Here is a 22,376-nt window from a genome sequence, read left to right as displayed (position 1 = left end):
CCCCTATTTCAAACAACGATCTGTGTATCCTCGGGTCCTGTGTCTCCCGTGTATCCTCCAGAAAAGAACAGGAAGGCATCCCCCTTTTGCCCAAGAGCCTCTCGAACCTCGTTGGTCTGGTGTTTCCGGATTTCCGTCAACCCCTTCATGGTTATTGCTGTATTTATGGGATTCATCCTTTTGAAGTGACTAGCTGGAGCCCAAACGCCATGACCCTTGGACCCAGTTGGTGTCTCGGCAGTCACTGTATCTGTCTCTGCTGCGAAGGACCCTCGTATCTCTGTGGCCTCGTCTGGTGTCTGTTCCTTTCTCTGTAAGAGACAGAAAACCAAAACACCCCCTTCCTAGCCCTAATAATCTAATGTTATTATCTACTGACCTTCTAGTGGATGGAAATAATGATAAATAAATAATGATTTATGCTTCTCACTGATTCTCTACAAAAGACCGTAAACTTCTCGGGCCACCATTAGCTTAAGCTTTACCATTCCTAAGTTATTAAAGACACAAATCAAGTTATAAAAATGTTCAAACAATCCTTGTTTGATGTTGAAACCCAACTCCCCCCCCCCCCCCCCCCCTTTTTTTGACACATTCCAATGTGTCAAATCAACAGAACTAGAACATTAAAAGAAAAGGTGAGGCAGGCACCACGTTACCCAGAATATTAAGTTGATCTGCGTGCAATGTTCTGACTCAAGTATTTTTAATATTTTAATGAATATCGTCTAATTAACTGCCACTACTTATACCTAGCAAAAGACATAATTGACTAAAAATCACAAAGAATAACATGATCTTAGTGTTATGTAAGCGCGTGCAGCCCTCCATGCTCGAAGTCACTCTACACCATAGATCAGTCAGACCTCGCGCTGACTGTAGCTTTTGACCCTTATTAACTTGAGCGCAACTCTATAATGAGCAACAAACTGCCATATGTATATAAATTATCATGATTACCCCTGCAAAGAAAAATTAAATCAATATCCTAACACCTGTAAATAAAAGACTAATCAGAGGTTATAACAATCACAGGGACACAAATGTTAGAATACGGTCAAAAGCTTCTATAAATGCTCGTTGCATAAGTCTCATACAACAATAAAATGCTGATATTAAAACAACAGTAAAACACCCCCTTTTGTCCCATTCAACCTGACACATAAACGTTTATAGATGGCTCTCTTAAATTTGACATTCTCCTGATTTTTCTTCACTGACCACAGCAGGGGAAACTCTGCCATGATACAGCCATAAATGCAGCTCACCTGATTCATCACTGAGCTCCATCGTCACTGGGGTCTGACAGGGTGGCGCTGCATACTCTTCTCATCTAATGTGTCTATTTTCAACCTGTTTAGTCAGAGTGCTCAAACATGAGGCAGACTACGTCCACAACAAGTCAACACAGCCGTAAATGTGGCCAATTATCAATCTATTACCAATCAATAACAACAGATAGCTTTTATTTTATGAATGTTTTCAATCAACCACTCACCCAGAGGATCTTCAATCCCAGGAACTTCCTTCTTCTCATTTAATGAGTCTGTCCTCTTTCCAAGACCTGGTAACTGGTCTATCCAGAGCCACCTGATCTCAAAATATACTTACAACAAGCCAAACCACCCGTTGGTCACACCAACCCTTTTCCGCCCTAAAGATGTTCAACGGCTAAAGATGTTCAATGCCATCGTAGACTGGAGTGCCGAAAGAGACTTTAACGCCAACTGTTCCAACAATCCATTTTATATTGCTTCCTGGTCAGAGTTGCAAAACTCCACACCAGGGTTCAAATCGTTTTACTATTTTCATTAGTTCTTATTTTTTATTTTAGTTTCGACTCCAGATTTACAATAGTCATCAGTCCTGATGTTTGTACCAGGTGTAATCAATGTTTACCAAGTCTTTGCTAGTTTAGTCTAATTTATATTGTCCGAAAATCCTCAGTTTCAGGTTAATGTTGATTAGTGCCAGTTATAATTTTAGTTGTATTTTGCCAAAACTAAGTGTCACAAAATTCCAGTTTCAACACATCAGCCATGCTCCCCTGCTTATCCCTGGGTATTAAGACTATTAACTCCTGCTGCACTGTGTGTTCATAATTTTGGTCAATCGACAAACCTTTTGAAGGTGCTCGCACAATTATTTAGATGTTCCAATCCTGTTGTCTCGGGCTGCACCACGCTGCCTTATCTGGTGTTAGCTGTTTTCCGGTGATGTGGGTTGAATGGGGGAGCTCTTCAAGGTCAGCTAAGCTAACCTTCGTGTGTGAGCTTTTAAAGTGCATTTCAAGATTTGTGGGATTTTTGCTTTATAAATGTCCCTCATAACCCCCTGACGGCCCTCTAATTTATTTTAACACACCATAGTGTACATTTAGTGTTCACTTGTAGCTCTCATACTCTACTTACCACTCTTCTAAGTCCTGATGTTTCTTAAAGAGGACAACCGTACCTTTAAATAATATCACATGTGTGGGGTGGTGGTCTTACCAATTGTTTTTTCCCACCCTTTTTACATTTTATGAAAGCCAGAGAGATAGACCTGATATTTTCATTTGAAACATTTTGTTAAACTCAGAGTTTTATTTTATTATTTTTATTTATTTATTTTAAGCTTATTTAATTTCACGGAGAACATGCCTAACCTATTAATTTATACTGTAGTGCACGTCGGGACTTTATACTTATATTCATTTCACTTTTTCCTAGTAGACAACTCTTTAACAAGGGCATAGAGAATTCTTGACCGAATAGCGAGATTCAAACATAATTTTTCAAAAGGTAAGAGTCATGTGAGCCAGATAGGGGAGAGTGACACCCCAGGAGGAACAACACAAAGATTATCGAGATGCAGTGGCAGGTGTAATGGAGGAAAACACAGGGCCACAATCTGTCGTCCTATCGGGTTCAAAACTGATATGCAGGAGAATGTGGAATTTTGATTTTTGTTAAAAACAAATATGGATAAAATGCAAAAATATTTTCCAATAAAGTAAAACTGAGAGTCGCACTTATAACTGACTCCATGTCACCTGATTGTTTCTACAAGATCACATTTTTGCTAAGAGTTATTAGTGATCTCAATGTGCGAAAAGACTTCACCATATTTGGAGTTCAAACTCCTCTTGACTGAGAGACCTGGAACAAACATGTGAACAAAACCTGACTAGTACTAGTAATGAAGAGCTCTCTCCAAACGTCAAGAATAAAAGCCCCAATCAGATGGGATTATAACAGAATATGGTTCGCTCCGTTTGCCTGAAATAATTAGGAGTCACAGGCATTTCAGTTGTGGAATGGTTGGGTGCAACAGTAAACATATGTGAGATGTGGGAAGTGCCAAATGTTCCTTTGTGTCTCCAAATTAAATCACAATACTTCCTCAGATATCATAAATGAGTTGACTTTTGTGTAATAGAAAGCCCAGTGCAATCACTTATTCCTAAACCAATGGTTTACAGCTAGTCAAGTGTCAGTGACTTCTAAGTTGGTCCCTGATCTACATTTTTGATATTGTTATATAAATAAGTTTTAATATCCTGCTTATAAAAATTTCAGTGGAACCTGTAAGTTTCTTACATAGCTCCTAAATCTTATTAGTTTCACAGTACTGATCAATGAACTCCCCTTGTGCACTATGTAAAGTTTAAATGACTTGACTATCGTAGGGCATACGCACAACAATGGTGCTACACACATTTTGCTATAAATCCAATTGATTTTAATTAGTTTTGTAAACACTCATTACAATTTTAGTCAATTTTCCTTTTTTCTTATTTTGATTTTATTTCCGTTAGCACAAATGTTTTTCCACTTCTAGTTTTTGCTATTTCATTTGTATTCTTTAGTAATAATAATCCTGCTCTGCTCACTAGAATAAACATAATCAACGTGATCGACAGCTTACTGCGTATCGATTCACCATCTTATCAATTCATTTGCTTCATCCTTTTGTGGTTTATAACCTTATATTTTATTTCAACCTACTTTGTCTCTAAATATTTGAAGAATTTTTCAAGTTCGGGGTCAAATTTTAAGAATTTGACCATAAGTGAAAGTTATGGTGTTATCACCCCCTTTGGGGCTTACCTTTCCCAGTTTTGGTGATTTTCCTCCCCATTCTCTATTCTCTACAAGTACTCCTTTTCGGTGGCGAAAAACTGTTGGTGTGGTCAAGCGGGTGCTGTAAAAACAAAAGCTCAGGACAGAACAGTCACCAGTCATGTACTTCACTCAAAATTAGCATATATCAAACTTCATATTGATCCTCTGAGTGTAATGGTACATTTTAATTTAAACTTCTCAAAGCTAAACACAATATTTTACTTTATCTTACTCTCGTTCTTGTGCAGCACCACCCCTGTCGGTTCTATCTTACTTTTAAATTGCTGACTATTTCAAGATGTCACCCAAAAGGCGGGGACCAGTATTTATCATTACATTATCTCTATTTTGCGTGTGGCAAGTCTATCATTCCCTGTTATTTATAGGCCTCGGTAGAGGGTTTTTTCTTTTTTTTTCTTTCTTTCCTCTATAAAAGTTACTTGACTCTTTACAGTGACCCACTATGATTAATACTAATAACATGTTCAGTCATAAGTGAATTCAAACCTTTTCTTCATTTTAGCATTTAACATTCCCAACCATTTTATAATGGTACCCTAATCGAAACACAGCTACTAAAACACAATTTTTTATGTAAGCATCAGTAACTCCAACTTGGCAACCCAAGGGTTAAATCCGCAGTTCACACTCCTGTGAAGCTACAGCCTCCCCCCTCAGTCTCTGTCAACCTTCTGCTCTTGCAAAAACAAAACAAAGCAAGACAAAACATCCACCCTTCTTTTACAGGCTGGGTGAACTGTCTGTGGACATTTACTAATCCTAAAGTCGGTACCGTCTTTGTCTCAGTACCAAGTCAGTTAAAGCTTTTAGTCGTCAGTCCATAACAGTCCAGTCACATGCATACATCCACACACATTCATACCAGATATTGCTGATAATGGAGTCTCACGCGCAACCTATTCGAGGCTCCTTCACCAGCAAGATGACGTCATCATTTTAAAGGAAACAGTTCCTTATTTATTGCTTTTTCTTGGACTGGATTGACTCGCTGCAATCCTTTTAGGATCAGGACTTTTCATTCGACCAGTGTCCCATACAAGTGAATTTCTCCTCAGCCCATTATAATCATGGAGAAAAATACTTCGCGACTGTTTTCAGTAAGAATATTTTATAGCACTTTAAAATTCACTCTCTCAGGCCTGGATTAAGGAGCCGATTTGTTAAATCAGGAGCTCACAAAATACCAAAATATCACCACCGGTGGATCACACCTCTCAGATGTTCTTATCTCAGTGCACTGTAACGAAAGCAAACACAGATGTAACCAATTAAACACTCATATAATAACAGATACTGGGGCCCATTACAAACATGCCCAAGCATAAAACCATCCTTTTCTCTCTCAGAGAAAGAAAACAATCCAAACCTCACTGATAGAATCAACCTAGTATCAAACAAAACCCAAAGATCAACCAAAACTCCTTTTTGCACCAACAAAACATGTTGGATTTACTTGACTCAATAGTGGACACTAGTTACACACCAACTCTTTACTTTGGCAAAAACGTAAACAACTAAGTTGAATCAACACAACCTTTTCATAATCTCTTCGAAATAAAACTCACACCATTCATTCATCATTTTCGCTCTGTACCACTGCTCCTTGTTAGACTGTGTGAAGCACAGTAAACAATTCAGTGGAGGCTTTGAGCCATAAACAGACATCACGCACAGACATTGTTTTCATTATCAAAGTGCTTCAGACCATGTCCTCTAAATCTACACAAATGCCCTCTGCGTGGCATGAAATACATTTAAGCAATAAATAATCAATCAGTTCTTGCTGTTGTAACCAACTCCGTATTTGGATGTTTGTGTGCAGCATTTGTTAGTAAAGCATTCTTCATTGCATCAGCGTGTGTGTGTGTGGATCACTTCTCAGTTCATTGAATCAACATTTTAATTTGTGTGTGTGTGTGTGTCATTTCTCCCTCAATCAACGAGTGCATATGTTCATATGTATGTTTCTTTTCACTCTGAGTCGGTGCATGTAGATGTGTGTGTTTGTGTGGGTGTTTGTGTTCATCACTTTCCTGTTGTAGTGTTCTGGGTAAACCACGGCCTGAAGCGTGCCCTGGGGTCCTGCCCTCCTCCTTTTCAGTCCGTTTGCATCCGTTGGTGCTGCTGCTCAAAGTTCTGTCCATACTGGTTCTGGCCCCAATTGAGGCAGTCCTTTTCTCCAGTGTCCAGCATCTTCTTCTTATTTCGCTCCTCCTTAACTTGACCCTTTTGCTTCGGTCTTCCTTCAGGGTTTTGATACGCAGCTCAATTGTCTGGATGTCCATTTGTTGCTTGCAGAAGTGCGACTGCTGTCCGTTTGTTTGCAGGTGGAACGGCTGACATCCAGAAGGTGTATAGGAGAGTCTGCAGCTTCCACCTCCCCAGTGGAAGACCTCAATCTTTGTTCTGTTAGTTTAACACAGGCCTCAAGGCTCTCTGGGATCCCTGCTTGCACTTTCAAGCCCACGGCTCAGGTCGTAGTCGTGGTCCCATTCCAGGGGAATGGAGTCCATGGTTGTTTGGGTGTCTCGGCCCGAGCGTTCAGTCCGGAGCTGGGCAGCCCAGGACGCTGAGCGATCGGAGGACGGCAGAGGCGACAGGAAGCCATCCCCCTAACGTTTGCTCCATAGCAGACCGGACAAATCACACTGCTCATCTAGCTCCAGGATGCTCCGGCCTGATTTCAAGTCCGGTGTCTTGGACTCCAAGCCTGATGGGTTCGATTTTCAGCTAGCTCCTCCTGGGCCATGCTCAGTTTCTGCTCTGATGCCTCGAGGTCTTATTGAGGGCAGAAACCTCAGAGTCTTTTCCGTAGAAATCAGATTAAAGTCCATTGATGTTTCCCTTGGACCTTCTGTGGTTCTGCTGTTCGGCTCTTCCCAGAGGTCAGCTCCTGTCTGAGCCCCGACCCCTGTGCCTTCAGCTTATTTTCTCCTGGTGTTTTTCTCCATTCTGAGGTGCCTCCTGTCCTCAGTTTTCCTTTGTCTGTGGCACGCCCTGTTTTGCTGCCCGATCATCAGTGTTGGTCCGTCACTGTCCTGCACAGTTTTAATGCAGAGTTGTTAAGGTCAGCATTGTTTTGCTCGGCCTCACTTTTCCTCCGGGCTTAATGGGCGTGTCGTCACAGCTCTGTCCGCTGAAGCTGTCTTTTTCCATATGGCAAGAATGTGAAGAGTGTGTGAGAGGGGTGTGTCCGATCAGGCACTGCCTGCTGTGGATTGAGTGCAGGTCAAGGTGTTCGGAGCGGATGGTGCGCTCAGCTGCTCGCATAACCCTCTGTAGAGCTCGTCTGTCCGGCATGTTGCTGTTCCCGAACCAGACAGTGATACAGCTGCTCAGTATGCTCTCGATAGTTCCTCTATAGCAGGTGGTCAAAGTCATTGGTGGGAGCCGGACCTTTCTCAATCTTCTCATTTAAGAAGAGAGACTGACGGAAATCTCCCCGTGTAGTGAAACGGGCCTTGGATTTAACACTCTCCATCTCCGCAGCCTGATATCGTTTTCCTGCAGCACTGTTGACATTTTCAAGCTGTTGTTATAGGTCCAGCTGCTGTAGCATTTGGTCAGGGTCACTTCAAAGATGGTGGAGGAGTGAGCAACGATGGTGGAGGGGAGAGCAGGCGTCCAGGTCAGCCTCGGCTTCCCTACCTGTAATCAAACATAAAGAGAAAAAAAACAAAAAAAACAAAACAAAAACAAAACAAAACAAAACTAATGATGTTGTATTGGCTATATCAGTCAGAGAGGGGAGAAACACCGGGGCCAGGCCCTGTGTCAGCCTTCACTCCCCCTTTTTTTTTTTTTTCTCTCCATATAATCCTCTCATAACCCACCAAGCTGACAGGACGACACAGGTACATTTTAAAATTCTTAAGATTGTATTTAAAGTTCAAAATGGAATTTTCTTTCATTCAGTAATCACCTATATTTATCAATCGGCAGAAAACTTGTCACAATTTGACTTTTCTAACCACTAAATTTGTCATATCTTCACTGGTTTGTCAGACCAGTGTTTTTTTTTGTTTTTTTTTTTGAAGTTAAGATGTTGTCCTGCAACCCAGAGAGTTTATTCGTTAGTAGTGGATAAACTTTATTGTGTAACGGCGGGTGTATGTTAAGCTTCACTGCTTTAAACTTGCTGGAAAATCTTCACATGTTCATGGGTGTAAGCTGTTTCTTCATTGCGTGTATGTGCGTTTGTAGGTGGGTTAACTTAACTTTTTGTTTGCTCATGGGGCCGGGTGGTCCAGGCCCGTAGCCACCTGTATCAACACACTAAGAGATTTATTTAATATCATTTTCATCACAATCACACTCTGCCGACTGAAGTGCCGGTCTTACTCAAACACAATTTATCTCTTCTATATTAAAATCCAGCCGAACATCAAACATTCAGCGTAGTCATTCAAATCCTTATTTATAATATTATAATCAACAAAATCAGCGTTTTTATTACAAGCTTGTATCATTATTTGCAAATCCCACAAAACACACTAAACAGGAAGCAAAAGTCCTCTGTGTAGTTCACAGCTCATTTGCATGTTCACACACAGTCTAAAAATAGCCCTCAGCGCCGCAGCTGCACGTCACACACAGTCTCACACCAAGCTCAGGCAAAACTCTATTATTTTATATTACAAAAGACGTCTTGTATTTACAATCACTGACAGGCCTAACAGATTGAGCACCTAAGAAATTTCGACAAATTTAAAATAACGAGTAATCAATTAACCAGTATCTGTTTCCTCCAGAACAGCCTATGGCCTGATTTCTAAAGAACCTAAACAATTTCGACAAATTTAACCATAACGGGTCCAACCGAAGAAAGTTAACTTTTTTGTAATCAATTAAACAGTATCTGTTACTTCTGGAACAGTTTCTGACCTAATTTCTAAAATCCCTAACTCAATTTAACAGTATCCAAACAAGCACATGACACCGTTTAAAACGGTGAGGAGACTCGGTAACTCCTAGCTTATTTCAGGATGCCCTGTACCCCACAGATAAGCCAAACTGAACTAACCCTGTTCGCTGACAGGTCAAAGCCGCGCGTCCACGACTAGGAGGGGGCGTAACCCCCGGGCTATGTGCTTCTTAGCAACTTCTGGTGCCGTCCTATAATAATTTTCACCTAACCGATTTTGAGAAATTTTACCATAACGGGTCCAACCAAAGAAAGATAACTTTTTTACGACCAATTAAACAGTCTCTGTTACTTCTGGAACAGTTTCTGACCTAATTTGTAAAACTATTAACCAGTCTCTGTTACTTCTGGAACAGTTTCTGTCCTAATTTCCCTACTAAACTACCTGAGCCTTCAGCTCACTATCCAGGGACTCAAACCCAACATTCTCTGTTACTTCTGGAACAGTTTCATATTTCTTCAACTTCATTAAATACTCTTAAGCAACTTTAACTGCATAACACACGGTGATTCTCATCAAAATCAAAACAGACACTCTACCAGTAATTTCAGTGAGTAGACTTTAATTTAGTCATATCCAATTTGGCACATTTTGGAAATAATTCAACAGGTAGTGCCTTACCTTTAGATAAGCCGGCTTTTGTCCACTCAAATCAGACCACTGGCTCGTGCCTGTCCGTTCGACAACCTCGGACCGTCCAAACTTTTAAATTCTACCCCAATACCACAGGACAAGCCCCCAAAATGTTAAGGTTCAAAATATTGGGGATGGAGACAAGAGAAAAACCACAATAACAACACTGGTCCGGTCGGGTTGAGTCAAACGATGATTTAATGATCACACACGTGGGAGATGGACACTGATGCAGACAGCCTCAAATCTCAAAGTGGTGGAGCATTGCTCAAACTCTTATAGCCTCTGGTTCTCCCATCTTATCATAAAAGCCTAAACATTCACATTCTTTCTCTCACACGGCGCCTAAGCTACGACCTTGGCTCCCTGTTTATCTGCTCGTGCTGAGATGGGGCAGAAAACTCCAGCATGTTCTATTCTCTTCTAATCAGACAAATAAGGCGATGACTTTCTGCGAACAGTATTCCTTATAACTCAACAGTATAATGCATCATAAACAATATCATTCATTCACAATAAATCAGCAGTCTAATGCAATGCAAATCAGTTTAAATACTGCAATAATTATCACCTTCTTCTAATTCAGGAGAATAATGCCAACTTAAACTACATAATAATTCACAATCTTTATTTCGGGGTCTAACATGGCATAAAATAATATCATAATTTTACAAGAGCCAGATGTAAATTACCCTAATTCGCCTTAAATGCCAGATCAAACAAATACGTTTTTAAACGTGATTTAAAAGACTGAATGGAATCTGACGCGCGAATATGAAGAGGGAGAGTATTCCATAGCCTGGGTGCAGCAACGGCAAAGGCACGGTCTCCTCTGGTCTTCAGCCGAGACCTAGGTTGCACTAAGAGCAGTTGGTCCGATGATCTTAGTGCTCTCTGAGGGCTGTACAGACAGAGGAGATCAGCTAAGTAGTCAGGTGCCATATTGTTTAAAATTTTATAAGTGAGCAATAGAATTGTGACCAGTGACCAGACCAAAAAGCAAAGGTACTGAAAAGTGTGGGCGATCGTGGCAAAAGAGTTGGCAGTTCGTCTTGTAATCGGAAGGTTGCTTGTTCGAGCCCTACCTTGGACAGTTTCATCGTTGTGTCCTTGGGATAGACACTTCACCTACCGCTTACTGGTGTTGGCCAGAGGGGCCGATGGCGCGATATGGCAGCCTCACTACTGTCAGTTTGTCCCAGGACAGCTGTGGCTACAACTGTAGCTTGCCTCCACCAGTGTGAGAATGTGAGAGTGAATGAATAGTGGAATTGTACAGCGCTTTGAGGTTCTTGAAAAGCGCTATATAAATGCAATCCATTATTAAAAGTGGTCTGTGGTCACCACCTGCAGAACCCCTCCTTTATTGGGGATGTCTTGCTAATTGCCTATAATTTCCACCTGTGGTCTATTCCATTTGCACAACAACGTGTGAAATTGATTCAGGGGGCCAATCAAATTTCAGCTGGGATCAGTGCCCCTGTGGCGCCACCCCTGGAACCACTCCTGGCACCATCATACCCGCCACAATGGTCATTTAACTCATCTCGTCAGCACACAGATGCAGTCGTTTCTAACTGTCGTTAAGGCGGGAGAAGGCGCTGCACTATTCTCCTAAATTAGACCATTCAGACAGGATCACACCACACGAGCTGATAAGGAGAAGCCAAACCTGGAAGCCACGACTTTGTTGAGGGTATTTTTTGCAAAGTTGTCAGGGGTAGACATTTGTTCAAAACACAAGTAAGAGAAATGAGACAACTGCAGACCGACTCAGAGTGTAATTAGAAAACGTGCGCACGGGTGAATGCCTCTGAGAAGACACACACACCGAGCACAGGCTCGCTTGCTTTATTTATAAGGCAAAAATGGGTTACATAGTACTTCCTCTTTTAACAGATGTTGACGAGAGGTTAAACATTAAATCAGCTTATCTGATCTTTCACACACTGGGATAAAAATACAGAAGTATATCATGCTTTATCTGACATCACAGACACTATAGGAAAGAATGCATCATTATATCATGCTGTCAAACATTTCAGACACTTAGGTAAGGAATGTATCAGTTTTCCTTTAACAATAGACTTGGTTAGGTGATTCTTCAACAATAGGCTTGGTTATGTGAAAATATATGAACACACAAAATATAAGGCATACTTGGTTAAAATATAAGATTTACTTGGATAGAATATAAGGCTTACTTGATTATATTGTATTATAGAGATTTGGTTATAATGTATAATGTAGAAAATCTCTAACATTTCCCTCCTGTTAATATATTTCACATGTTTATATCAATGCATAGTCACTTGTTAAATCACATTTTCAACTTGCATGTCATTCAGTGAAGTATCTAAACATCAGCTCTGTTAAGACTATAATAGACATTCTCTACTCTGTCTTCCCTATTTAGCATATCATACTGGCGAAAGGGATCCTCCATATCCCTCTGGATCAAGACAAAATTTCCTAAAGTACGATTAAACATACTCATCACCATGCGTCTCAGACAAGGGATAATGCAAGCAGCAAAAATGCAAAATAGAAACATCATAGTACATAGGGCCAACAGGCCTTTAATCAGCAAAGATTTCCAGGAGCCGCTCAGCAACCAGTCCCACCAGCCTTGCTCATCGGTTACGTAGTCCTGTTGCTGAGCGTCTCTTAGTTGTTTCAGAACATTCAAAGCATTTGTCATGTTTAATGAGTGTATGTTGTCAGGTATGTAAGTACAACATGTCTTGTTGAACAGTATGCAGAGACCTCCTTTCTCTGCAAGAACAATGTCCAAAGCTACTCGGTGTTGCATGACAGTGATGCGGATTGCATCAATTTCTTCATTCTGTGATTTGTCAATGCGGGTGGAAGCATTTAAAAACAGTCCAAAGCGATAGTCTAAAGTCTCTATTCGTAGTGCGTGCTTTCCTACTCCTGTCCAAGGAAACAGAGCGTGTACTACCTTTTCGCCGGTGTTCCAGAGTTTGAAGTTCTCTGGCACGTCTGTTCCAAGGATTGAATCATGAGGCTTGATTTCTACATCACGCCTAACTCTGGTCTTGTTGTGCACTGTTATCTTAAAAGTGTGATCTGAAATGAAGATAGGTGCACAGCATCCTGACCAGTTGGGTGGCAACATAAAGTACGCACGCTGTCCGCACAGCCATGCCATACCTTGTACCCAATAGGTGCCATTTACCTGTTGATTTAGGTTGACTGTCCCATACCCTACTCCTCCATAGGTTGCGTTGCAGTTGCTGGTATGGCCCAGGGGGTGGCGTCCTTGCCCTGGCGCTTGGTAGAAGCACAGAGGATGCCACTTCTCTGTATGGGTCATAAAAACAGGGAAAGGGACAGAAGCATTTCTGTTTTTTACTGTCATATCTACCCAGAATTTGTCGTCACAGGTTCCATCCTTCTTCAGGCCTTTTGCACCTGGGAGTGAAGCTTTCATGCCGATTGCAAAGTGTTGTCTTCCAATGCTGGCAAAACTTGCTGCACATTCACTTTGCCAGTGACTGTCCATTATGCGACCATATATGGTGGGGTAGACTGAAGTTGAAGGCATGTGAGAACAGACATAACATTCTTTTTCTTCTATGGTGTTGTATAGGTATCGGTACCAGGCATTGTTCATCCAAGGGTGAATGTGATCTTGGGTCATCTCAGTTAGATGGGAGTTGTCATGGGTCCACCTCTTGAGACGGGGAATAGTTGGTGTTATTCTGAGGGCTCTTCCAGGTATCAGCCAGAAGAGCATCACCCCTAAGATGACACCGGCCACCAGACAGATCAGGCGGCACATGAACCGTTTCCGTTGAAAGTGACAAGCACTTAAGCATAACAGCTTTGGGGCTGGGGCTGGTGGCTCTTCTTCTTCTAGATTCATCATGCTGGCTCTCTGCATTCCAGGCGTCCCCGGTGTTGTCATTGGTTCCTCTCTTTGGTGGGATGGGTCACTCTTTATTATGTGTTTGTTCTTCAGGGCGACCAGGCACACCCGGGCTCCAAGTGAGGAGACCACTGGCGAGAAGGTAAAGGGCGGGGTATACCCAATCAGCCCTTTCCTTCACCAGGGGATCACTTGAGAGTCGGGGGAACCGGCGTCTTATTGTGGTGCAAACACTTTCTTCACGTGACTTTGATGGATCCACGAAGGTCTTTCAGCGATTTTGCAAGCTGTTGGTGTAGTAAGCAGCACCTGATGGGGACCCTCCCACCGTGGAGAACTCCAATTTTTTCGTTGGAGGACTTTAATCAGAATCCAATCACCGGGGTTCAACCTGCAAGAGACTGGAGATAGATCACTCGGCAGTTGATTGCTTAAAATCACTTCTTTATTTTCAAACAGTTTTGTCATCCATTCTGCCATTGTTGTTTCTGCAATAGATTTATTAATTGGCTCACTAGTTATGGGGAGAGGGAAGGGTCTGCCATGTACAACTTCAAATGGCGTTAGACCACCTGCTCCTTGAGTTATTCTCATCCATAACTTAACTAAGCTTAGACATTCAGGCCATGGTTTTTTAGTTTCTTCCATACATTTCCTCAATCTTTGTTTAATTGTGCCGTTAGTTCTCTCGACTAATCCTGCACTTTGTGGATGATAAGAACAATGATGTTTTATGCTAAAGCCTAGAGCTTCAGAAACTTTACTTATCACTTCATTTACAAAATGTGTACCATTATCTGATCTTATCAGAGACGGAATGCCATATGTTGGAATGAAATGGTTGCACAAACATTTTGCTACTGAGATTGCATCTGCTTTTTTCACTGGGTATATTTCTGGCCACTTGGAAAATACATCTATTATCACAAGTGCATACTTGGAGGATTGAGATTCATTTAGTTCTATAAAATCCATGTGGATAGTATGGAATGGGTGTGGCGGTGTAGGGAACCGGCCTCGTTTTGGTCTTAAATTGCCTTGAGCATTGTGTTTTTGGCAAATCATGCATGTTCTAATAAACTCTTTTGCTGAACTTTCAAAATTTTTTGTATAGAATTGTTTATTGAGTATAGAAACCATCCCTCCTGATGACACATGCGTTACTCCGTGTGTCACTAATGCGACAGTTTTATGCAAAGATTTTGGAAGGATTAGTTTGCCATTACACATCATGAGATTGTCTTTTAATTCTGCTCCATCTCTCAACCAAGATTTTTGTTCACTCAGCGATGCTGTTTTCTGTGCATCTGCTAGTATTTCTAATGGTATTAAATCTATGGTTTCTGTTGTTAAAACATCAATGTGTTTTTCTGCAGCTGCTTTGGCTGCTTTGTCAGCAAAGTTATTTCCTCTTGTTATTTCTGTGTCATCCTTTTGATGAGCTGCACATTTGCATAGTGCTAATTCTTTTGGCAACGTTATTACTTCTAATAGCTTTTTTAGAAGGTTTGCATGTTGAACTGGGTTGCCTGAGGACGTTGTCATTCCTCTGTTATGCCATATTTTTGCGAAATGATGAACTGCTGAATAGACATATTGGCTATCTGTGTGTATATTGACACTTTGACCTTCGTACAGTTTACATGCTCTGATGACTGCGGTCAATTCTGCGCTTTGAGCAGAGTTTGAGGAACTGAGAGCTTTTGCCTCTACCACTGCATCAACAGTTGTGACCGCGTAACCCACACAATTTCTACCGTAAATATCTTTTGACGCTGAGCCGTCCACAAAAACATTACTGAAACTGCTCTGGGGGGAACTATGTATATCATTGCGAGGCTTTGTGTCTACCTCTAATTTTTTAATGCAACAATGTTGTTCTCCATCCAGAGGGGTCGGCAAAAGTGTGCTTGGGTTTAGCTGGCCACACTTCTCTATTGTGATGTGTGATTGCGAAAGTAAAATCCCCACATAAGAAAGTTGTCTGGCGTGTGTGAGGAAAGAGAGATTTGCTTGGAGCAAAATAGAGGTCACAGCATGTGGGACTTTGATGATCAACTTATGTCCCAAAACAATGTCTGCACATTTTTTAACTGCCTCTGCTGCTGCTGCGCACGCCTGAACACAGGTAGGTAAACCAGCAGCTACAGAGTCAAGTTTGCATGAGTAGAAAGCTAATGGGCGTTGTTTTTCTCCAAAAGCTTGAGTTAAGACTGCTTTCATGTACCCTCCTGCACCATCAACATGGAGAATGAACGGTTTTTCATAGTCTGGTAATGCTAAGACGGTACATGTCTGCAATGCTATTTTTAAATCAACAAAAGCCTTTTCTGCTTCTGGGGTCCATTGTATTTTGTCTTTTAATGCTAGGTCTTTACCATAAATGAGGTTCTGTAGTGGCTGGGCCAGCAGTGCATACTCTGGAATCCAGCATCTACAGAAATTGCACAGACCTAAATAACTCATCATTTGTTGTTTAGTAATTGGCTTTGGAGCATTTTGTACAGCTACTTTTCTGCTGTCTAACAGCTGTCTGCCTTGTCCTGTTAGTTTGTGGCCAAGGTATGTCACTTCCTGGCTCCACAACTGCAATTTATGCTGTGATACTTTATGGCCTTGCTCTGCGAGATGTTGCAAAACTATCAGTGTGTTTGTTTTGCACTCATCCTGTGTATGGCCTGTAATCAATATATCATCTACATACAACAGGAATTGCCCTGGAGCAGGGAGGGAACAAGATGACATTGATTTCCTCAAAGCCTCTGCATAAAGAGTGGGGCTATTCTGGAATCCTTGAGGCAACCTTGTATAAGTATACTTTTGATTGTCAAAGGTGAATCCGAATAGCTTCTGTGAGTCAGGGTGTAGAGGCACAGAGAAGAAAGCATTGGACAAGTCTATTACAGAGAACCACTGTTCTTTTGGTGTTACTTGATTTAAAATTGTGTGTGGGTTTGCAACCACTGGAGGTATTTGTTCTGTTACCTCGTTTATTGCTCTTAGATCATGAACTAGGCGATATTTTCCTGTATTAGCCTTTTTTACTGGAAAAATTGGTGTATTACACGTGGCTTTATTAGTTTTCACGAGAATACCTGCTTTTTGCATATCTGCTATGACTGGTCCAATTCCTTCTCTCGCCTCTGCACTCAAGGGATATTGTGGTTTTACAGGCCTATATGTGGTTGTAGTTTTCACCACTACTGGATCTGCTTCTTTTATTAGGCCTACATCTGTGGGTCCTTGAGACCATAATGTTTGTGGTAGCTTTTCTAGTTCAGGATGTGTCTCAACTGTTAACACTTGTCATTCGTCTTGCTCTGTTGTGGCTAAATGTGTAGCCGGTGTGGCTGTCACCGGCCAACACAGCGTGAGTCTCATGCACCCTGTTCTATGGCCTTTTTGCCAGCCCTCACACTCTGTTTTGTCATATCTGTCCATTTCTACATTTCTCAGCACTGTGCCTAACTCAGACCAAGGCGTTTGGTCGTTGCGTGCAACAGATACATGAGGGTTCAACATTTTATTTATGCGTTGCGCTGCATCTGTCTGCAACACTGAGCATACTGCATTGCCACTCTGTGTTACATACAGATGTTGTAGGACTAGTTTTTGTGGTCCTAGTCTGTGCACTTGCTGATCATAAATTTTGTCTGGGCCTGGGACATGTTTATACCACAGGGTGTTGTGGTATTCTGCTGGGTCCTGCCTGTGTGAGTGCTCAGGTAAGTACACATTAGCCTTGGCCTCCAGAGGTTCAAGTTTTGGTAAATCTAAGGTCCAGTAATAATTTGGCTCACCTAAACCTTCACAAACAAAAATGTCTTCAGTTTGGCTCTGACTTTCAGAGAGTGGGAGTCTGGCTTGCATGCCACTTTCTTCAGGGATAACTCCTATTTTTAATTTTGTTAAAGCATCTCTTCCTAACAAATTTAGTGGACAAGATGGGTCATAGATGCACTGATTTTTGCAGCCACGGCCACTTTCTCTATGTGACATAAAGAGGGGAACGGTTAGCTGTTGCAATGTCACATGTCCTGAGGCTGATTTCACAATTAAAGTGTCTTTTGAAAAAGTTACATTTGGGACTTCTACTGTTAAGACAGATCTACACGCTCCTGTGTCACAAAGGAATTTTACTGGGACACCATTCACGTGTACTATAACTGTTGGCTTTGCTTCTGATCCTAGCAGTAGTTGTTCAATATTGTAAACTTCCCCTTCACTTGTTTCACTTCCTTCCTCTCGTGCTAGTCATTCATCACGGCGTCTGCGCCTGTCATCATCACTTTCTTGTTCCTTGCTTACACTTCTACAGTCTCGAGCAAAATGCCCGATTTTACCACAGTTATAACATTGTATATTTCTTTTGTCTCTTCTTTGTCCTACTTTCTGCTTTCCCTTACGTGGCTTAAAACCTGCTGTGTGTTTTTGTTGTCCTGAGAAAGCTATAAAGCCTGTCTCTGGGTCAATCATGAAAACTCCTTCTGTTTTTTCTTTCTGTTTATACACTTTAACTGCATGCTCAGCATATTGTAGGGCGTCAGGCAAAGTGCCTGTGTTTTGTGTCACCCAATGTTTGTCTACATGTGTTTTTATTTTGGGCATTAGGCCACTCAGGAAGGCATTTTTTAATTGTTGTTGAAAAGCAGACTGTGGATTTGGATCATGGTTCAGTCCTGAATTTTGCCCGAAAACAGGACGCAAGCGATCCAGATAGTCTGATGCTGTCTCTCCTTCCTTTTGTTTGCACTCTCCTATTTTTCCATAATCTGGCCTTGGGGCTAAATTGATTTCTATTCTGCCGTACAAGTCATTTAATTGTTGATCTAACAGAGGAGTGTCTGGTCCTAGCACATCGCCGTTTTGGTCGTTTCCTGTGTAGGCTCCTCTGACTCTAGGAAAACGTAAACCTAATAAATCTTGAAGAACTTGCTGCATCTCATGCCCATTCAAACCCCAACCGCGACGAATCAATTCTACTGCATTTCGCCACTGTTGAAAACCTTCATTAAGGGGTGTGACATCTTTTAGCACATTCTCTCTGTCCTTATGGGACCAGGGTCGGAGTGCGTATATCAGAGGTTCTCCGTCTATTGGTATGATTCCTTGGGCATCTACGGGCCCACTGGGTTGCCCATACCTAGGATTTGATAAGGCAACCATTGGAAACTGACCTACAGTTCCTTCTTTTTTGTAGTGATTATGTTTAGTCATAAGATTAAGGTGATGTTTTGCCTCAGCATAGGGATCTGGAGCAAAAGGGTTGTGAGGAGAGATTACAGGAAGCGGTGACGCAGGAATTGGTGCAGCTGCTGCTGCTGCTGCTGTGTGTGTGGGCTGAGGAGCATAAGGAGGGGGGTTTTTTTCCTCTCCTGCAGCTTTCTGTTTATCTTTATTTTCTTGTTTTTGGGCACGTTTAGCACTGCGTTTATCATTTTCTGCCTCCCATGCTTTGAAAAGTCGCCATTCTGCTACACGTTTTGCTTTTTTCTTTTGACTTTTTTCCTCAAATAGTTCTTTTTGCAAAGCAGCTTTTAAAGCAGTTATTGACTCTTGGTTGCATTTGCCTTGCCAGGCTGGACAATAAATTTTATGTGGATTTCTCCACCTATTTGCACTGACTCTTCCTGCATTTTGACAGTTTTTTTCAAGCTTTTCTTCATCTGCTGTTAATTTTACTTTAGTTTTAGAATTACCCATTTTGAACTAATTACGTCAGAACTGTGACACCTTCTTTGGCATGAAAAAGTGGGAATGGGTTTTCAATAACAGCCTTCTACTCTCCCGCTATCCGAGAGAGCGGTTATTGATTTTACGTGATGAAGCACAACCCTTTTTCCACTTTAACCAATACGTGAGTGTACACAGGAAAACAGTTTGAGAAGTGGTTCGACCGCTTATTGGGTCGTAAAAACAACTCACTCCTCTATTTCAACACAAACAAAGCGCGTTTTTATAATTTTTATTGAGATTTTCCATAGGCCTATTTCATGTAACACCTTCAACCTGTTCCGTTGCAGCCACTCCCAGAGCGACCGGAACTCGTTCCGTTACAGCTGCTACCCAGAGCAACCGGAACTTTTAATAGCGATTTCTAGAATATCGCTCTTGCCTGTTGTCTCCTAAGTCCCTTCTGGACTGAGATCTGTCGGCGCTAACCAGGTTTACACTATTTTAAAGGAAAATCTCAATATCAACGTATTTTAACGCTTGATGGAATGCAGTGTTTCATATTCACCTTACTGTGGCGCTGCGTTTTTGGATCCGGTGCTCATCGGGTCCTGGAGCCGTGAAGGCCTGTATAAGACGCTGACCGGAGATCGAATTCACGCTCCCGGATTTTCTTTTGCTGTGCACAGACTCTTTTCCAGCGCAGGCGTCACGACGTCAGGATCCGATGAAGACCGTCTGTGGAAAACTAGACGTTAAAAATAACAGTCAGTTCTCCGGCTACGAAGGACCAATTAAATGTCAGGGGTAGACATTTGTTCAAAACACAAGTAAGAGAAATGAGACAACTGCAGACCGACTCAGAGTGTAATTAGAAAACGTGCGCACGGGTGAATGCCTCTGAGAAGACACACACACCGAGCACAGGCTCGCTTGCTTTATTTATAAGGCAAAAATGGGTTACATAGTACTTCCTCTTTTAACAGATGTTGACGAGAGGTTAAACATTAAATCAGCTTATCTGATCTTTCACACACTGGGATAAAAATACAGAAGTATATCATGCTTTATCTGACATCACAGACACTATAGGAAAGAATGCATCATTATATCATGCTGTCAAACATTTCAGACACTTAGGTAAGGAATGTATCAGTTTTCCTTTAACAATAGACTTGGTTAGGTGATTCTTCAACAATAGGCTTGGTTATGTGAAAATATATGAACACACAAAATATAAGGCATACTTGGTTAAAATATAAGATTTACTTGGATAGAATATAAGGCTTACTTGATTATATTGTATTATAGAGATTTGGTTATAATGTATAATGTAGAAAATCTCTAACAAAAGTTCTCTCCACAAATTCAAGTTTTCAAACTGCTTCAACATCTCACTCTGTGTATTCGTGTCTCTCTGAGCTTCGGTGCAGGATCATCATTAAAATGGTGGGAAAATGAGCATGATTGCAACGACCACGGCACAATGGATCAAGTTACAAAAATTAAGCAATACTGACCAACGCACCACAACGACTGTGTCGCACAACACAGGATGTGATGTCACAACTGGTGTGAGACTTGCTGGCCTGCTCCTATGAGGGTTTTTTCTGGGGATGGCTTGTTCCTCTTAGCTGCGCAGTCGGGGTTCCCGCAGGTGTCGGGTGGTACTTGGGGTCCAGGGTCCCGTCTTTGGCTTTCTCTGAAGTGGCCGGCCTCTGCAGTGGTTGGCTGGCCGCTGCACTGGACCGCTAGTACTCCTTCCCCTGGCTGTGGGAGCTCCATCTGTGGCAGCAGGTAGAGACCCATTGTGTACATCTGCTTCACCCTCGACTTTTCCCCACCACCCTTCTTTTCTGTCCCTTTTCTTTCTTCTATTCCTTTGCTTTCTTCTATCTTTCACTGATCTGGCCTTCACCCTGTCCACACTATAACATCCACACAGGGGGCTAACGGCATTCTGGCCAGACAGGAGCTCTTAGTGGTAAATCCTGTGGTTTATGCATTTATATGACACATTTAGACCAGAAACACTGGATCTTTCTTAGGCGCAAATAATGATTTTAACTGTCTAAAACTGAACGTCAAAGCTCTTCAGAGGTGACAACAACAAACAGATCCCATCCTGATCTGTTCCACTGCACAGGTGGACTCCAGTCCAGACCTGGTCTACAGATCTGGTCCAGAGTCATGTTGCTATCGGGGCTGTGTGACAGTATATGCTGCTCTTCTTCACTGCAGTCATCACATCACATGGTTCTGTAATCAGCACAAACACAACCTGAACATCATCCACTGGATTTAGAAGATTCACAGCAGTCATTTTTTATTATGAACTATGTGATTTTGTATCTGTTGTCACTGTTTTCAACTCAAAACGTGATCGTTTATTTTCTAGTTTTTTGTGTTTTTTTGTGGTTTTTTTACTTTCACTTCCTGAACGTCGTGGAGTGGAGCTTGTTGTTGGTGTGTGAAGAAACTGTAAGTTTGCTTTGTTTCCTCCTTTAACAGTTTGTCTTTAGGAACTTTACTGTTTGTTCAGCTCGTGTTTGATTCCTTCACACAACAAACTGTGTGTGTTTGTATTTCCGGTCTCTCCATTAAAGTCAGTGTGTAATGTTTCCTGGCTAACATCAGCTGTGTGCAGCTTAGTTCAGCACAAATCTGCCGCTCCATAGTTCACGGTAACGGACTCACAGCTGGACCGAGGCCGAGTGTGTCCGCCACTCTGAGCTACGTTCGTGTTTGTGTACTTGTAGTTTGTACTTTGTGAGTTCACTCAGAGCCCACAGAGGACGCAGCGTACGTGATGACTTCACAGCCCTTTACCTCCTTTACTGTCACTGTAATTAATATTTCCTGCTTAGTGGGTGGTTACCTGGTTTCATGTTTCCTGCCAGAGCAAATATACGTTTTCAAAATATGTTTTAAAGCAGATATTTGAAGTTTACACATCCATGTCTTCCCCTAAAAACTTTATTTAGTGACACAGAATTATTTAAAAACTTTACTCTAGTAGTTTACATCTAGTGGACTGATAGCAGAGCAGCTGATGGCAGCTTCCTCTGCCTCACACTGCTGTCTGACTGCATTCAGCTGACACTGAGATGAAGCAGGAAAGAAGCA

General features: G+C 41.8%; 2 protein-coding genes across 2 annotated transcripts in view; one reads left to right on the top strand and one right to left on the bottom strand.

The window, feature by feature from the left end:
- Positions 1-22,376, top strand: part of LOC308399604 (uncharacterized protein) — a gene marked incomplete at its 3' end in the record, with an annotated part of 374,730 nt that overhangs the window by 259,834 nt on the left and 92,520 nt on the right. The window lies entirely within an intron of this gene.
- The window catches only part of LOC308397376 (uncharacterized protein), a 170,242-nt gene that overhangs the window by 73,458 nt on the left and 74,408 nt on the right, over positions 1-22,376 (bottom strand). The window lies entirely within an intron of this gene.

Source organism: Rhamphochromis sp. 'chilingali' (genome assembly GCF_963969265.1).
Source record: "Rhamphochromis sp. 'chilingali' genome assembly, chromosome: 1".
In the NCBI taxonomy this organism is placed as follows: Eukaryota; Metazoa; Chordata; class Actinopteri; order Cichliformes; family Cichlidae; genus Rhamphochromis; species Rhamphochromis sp. 'chilingali'.
The sequence above is the reverse complement of the archived record's forward strand: the minus strand, read 5'-3'. Positions and strand labels throughout refer to the sequence as shown.